Genomic DNA, 4,270 nt, shown 5'->3' with positions numbered 1-4,270 from the left:
TACACACTAATGTGCGGTACACAATATTATTGTATATAGAGTCATAGACCGCGTAGGTATATGGCGTGTGCGGCGCTCGAGATCACGAAAAACGAATCAATTGAGTGCAGTGCGTAATAATATAATAATAATAACCACTCGTATTTGGACGGGCGACTGGACACCATATGTATGTATAGATGAAGAACAATGTAGTGCATAAGGTCCTATACACACAGAACCATAGATGTACCACTTACCAGTTCAGACATTACACGTCGGGACCGATCAACAGACGAGTACGCACTTATTATATTATGTTTTTAATAATATATAATATATCATTGCTATATCAAATTATATAATAATATAACATTTTCGTGTTATAATGCGATTACGATTGCAGCAAAACCTATATACACGCTTCACGGTGCACGCGTTTTTTTATACTTATTTTTTTTTGGCCGCGCACGATTTTCGTTTTTTCTATTATTATATTATTTTTCTGTTCTCTCTCCGAGTGATGATAGCAAAGCACGTTATACGATAGGTACCTATAATAATATTATTATAATGCATGTACGACTTCCGCGCACGTCCCGTCGAGTGTCGTTGAACAGCGTGATAGTACCTCACGCCCAAGTCTAGCCGATCTATGTATTTTCCTGCACGTCTTGTTGACCTGAAAAATAAAAACTACAAATCGATTCGCGTCGCGTATAATATTATTTTCAATACATAATATTGCATACTATATTTTGTTTACGTACGCCGCGAACGCGTAACGATTTGTTTAATTTACATAATATATATATATATATGTATAAGTATAGATAATCTACATTATATATTCTGCAGCGGTATAATAACATGATATTAGTGTTTTTGCAATATAACTGGGGACCTTATATTAGGTACACCTAATACAATATTATGCGATGTGTCACTTTTTAGCATTCAAGTTAGGAATTTGTATTTTGTTATAAAAAGCAAATCAGTTTTTTAAATGTTTTTTGATGAGTTAGCCTTCAATAAAATTTAAATGATTGTATTTTTTCTTGACTATTCAACACCCGTATTAACCAATATTAACCCGTATAATAACGGTTATGGTTATTTAAACCCGAACGTTTGTTTAAATTTTTATTTCGTGGTTTGAACACCCGAAACCCGAAACCCGAAACCCGAATAAATAATTCGGGTGCCCTGACTATATTGCAGTCGACCTTGGTTAAATCAAAGTTGAAAGTACCGAACAAAAAGTTCGTGTTATCTAAGAATTCGAATTATCCTAGGATAACACAATAGTAGGACATTTTAGGGACCGGAAAAAGTTCGAGGTCTCGAAGATTTCGAGTTAATCAAGATCGACTGCTTAATGTTTCAATGAATGTTTTAAGGCATGACTCGACGATTAGTAATATGTAGCTTCTGTATTGATGTATAATTACTATAATGTATATAGATACCTATTGCAAGTTCATTGTACCCTCAAAGAATACAATATTTAAACGAAAAGAATTTTCCGAATCGTATATTAATTAATAAGCGACAATATAATTATTATAGTGTGAGTTTATACAGGACGAAGTGAGGGTAAAATAATTCAATTTGGTAATATTTCGATATATAACGCTATAGTGTAAAAAAACATTTTCTTCATAATTTTAATTTTGCTTGTTGCGCTTATATTTTGTACGAACGAAACTTTGGCCTGTACGCCAGTTTCAGACGTGAGCCTATTGGACTAGTGGATCGATGTTTTGATGAATAATTTTTAGTATAAAAATATCTATTGTTTGTCACATTTGTCGGTTATAATGATCGTCATTGTCGCCAACCTTTAGCTATGCTACTTTGTTAAGTACAATACATACGTTCTTACACTGATATCACAGTGAGCCATGAAAAATAATTTATTTTACACTGCACATATGGCATCTACTAAACATCTAGGCTGCAGGCTACCAGAATTCTTTGGAAAGCTTTCATATTTGTATGAATCGAGTACTTATTTCGTTTACAAGTTTCAGCTTTTCGCTCAGAGATGCGACACGGCTGCTGCAGAGGCTGTACGTCGAATTATTATGATTTTTTCGTCGTTTCTTCTCTCTCTCTCTCTCTCCCTCTCTCTCTCTCTCGTTCTTTCCCCCTCTCTTGTCCCACTACCACTAACCTAACCAACAACACCAATCCACAGTCACACCATCATATAATTACTATTATTGCTTTGGGGCGTCTGCGAGAAAGACTAATGAGTTTTTAACGATAACTTAATTGACGCCTTACAGAATCGTATGTGTTGTGTCTTCTTGTTCGCGGTTCAGAAAAGATACAACGCGATTACTCGATGCGTGAAGTGAAAGGGAAACTATGTTTAAAAAATAATGAAAAAAAATTGTATTCATACTACCTATATGTGTATTGTAACAAAATGCGCTCTTAAGCTTATAAAAGCCGCCGCCGCAGAAGATCGGTCGTCGTCGTTTAACGAGCCTGCACTGTGACGTACGCCAAAACGTCGAAATAATATACATTATACCTAACCCGCGGTCCAGTTCATCTTAGCACTCGGCATGTACGCAGTTACGGTTTAAAAAAAAAACATTGGTTCGAAAACTATTATATTATATCGAAAACAATTTCATGGTCACATTTTTTAAATGCCAAACGATGAACTGCGGAACTGGCTTTACATAAATGCAGTAGGTACAGTAATTATACTATTTCATCGTGGCCGAATGTCTAAAATCCTTTTTTTTAGGATTTTCACTTTCCAGAAAATCGAAAAACTTTTCATTACAAATCATTAAAAAAGGTACTTACCTATAATAATATGTAACTTATTGAAGAAAAAACTAGACTAAAAGATGCCGGTATAAGGGCACCTTCCGCGGTACATACATCGACAACAAGCCACGAATAAATAATAATTATGCAATATTAAGCCACTCGACGCAGAAACGTATAATATTTATGTGTGTAATATAGCAATACTACAAGTTTTACGCTTGTTAATACACGTGGAGTGACTTTTCCACGCGATTTCAAGTCCGCGGAGATTGATTGACGATCGTTTTGCGAGAAAAAGGTTCGACCCGGAAGAGATTAACTAGCGCCGAGCAATAAAATATGTGTACAGAACGATTTCCGCGTCGAGATTTGCCGTAATAGCAACAGTCGAGAACAACGAACGAGGAAAATTCAAGATCTCTGTACTGCGCCATCACGTTTTCCGCACGTTTTCAGGTGATTTATACCGTCGGAAACGACCATTTCCGCCCACCACTCGGATTTATGGCGAAAGAGATATGCGAGGCGCGAATAATAGGTACCTACGACTTTGCATTGCGAACACTCTAGGCCAATTCCTAAGTCGATTGATCGGTTTTCGATCGCGATCGATGTGCATAATATAATATATTATAACGGATGTTTATACATGTGTGCCCATATATTATGCGGGTTGGTGATCCATGGCATGCAAGAGGTTAGGCGTGCGGCGTAGGTTTACTTCCAACTCAATTTCTGTGTTTTTAAGAAAAAAATATTTCAAATTATTTTTCTTGTCTATATATAGGTACAGTAATATCTTTTAGGTTTTTAATTTTAAGATACACAATAAGACGTACCCAAATGTAATGATAAGCACGCAAAACGGTTTATTAGACAAATGGAGTGAAATCGTGGCAAGCGGCGGCGGCGGTTCCCTCCATAAGTCGTGGTCTATTATTCAGCTCGACTGTTTCAATTAGTAATGCTTGTTAACTTATAAGAATATAATAACTGCATTAAACTTCGAAAACTTACTCTGAAATTCAGAGTGGCATGCCCAAGTTGAATGGATCGGGTTCATCAGCATTATTTATTTCATAATCAATACACTAATTATAACGTTCACTGTCCCGGTACGACTTCAGAATTTACTCGTTTTATTGCTACCAAACCGTACAGTTAAGGTGGTCAAATTAACCGAAATGATATTGTGACTGGGTATATGGTACATTGTGTTTCCTTTGTCGTATCGTCTTTGTTTCCAACTATTATTATAGTAATATCTGGCTCTGTTGATTCCGTTCTTAGACTTTTGGATGTACACTGGAAAACAAAATATATTATGCAAACGACCCAGTGTAAATACAATGTAAGTATAATAATAGGTACAATACCAATAACGACGACGTGCGACTATACCACAACAATAATAATAAAATACACATACACACACACACACACACACACACACACACACACACACACACACACACACACACACACACACACACACACA

The 4,270-nt window shown here is 36.0% G+C and overlaps 1 long non-coding RNA gene across 1 annotated transcript in view; it reads right to left on the bottom strand.

Annotated features, from left to right (window-relative positions):
* Positions 1-444: 444 nt before the first annotated feature.
* Positions 445-4,270, bottom strand: part of LOC111029474 — a 17,660-nt gene continuing 13,834 nt past the window's right edge. Inside the window, exons 3-4 of the long non-coding RNA XR_002604018.1 lie at positions 3,790-4,077; positions 445-661 (exon numbers count right to left, since the gene is read on the bottom strand). This is a non-coding gene — a long non-coding RNA (uncharacterized LOC111029474). The remainder of the gene's footprint in view (positions 662-3,789; positions 4,078-4,270) is intronic.

This window comes from Myzus persicae, unplaced genomic scaffold (genome assembly GCF_001856785.1).
Source record: "Myzus persicae strain clone G006 unplaced genomic scaffold, MPER_G0061.0, whole genome shotgun sequence".
Classification (NCBI taxonomy): Eukaryota; Metazoa; Arthropoda; class Insecta; order Hemiptera; family Aphididae; genus Myzus; species Myzus persicae.
Note: the sequence above shows the minus strand (reverse complement) of the source record. Positions and strands in the feature narration are given on the sequence as shown.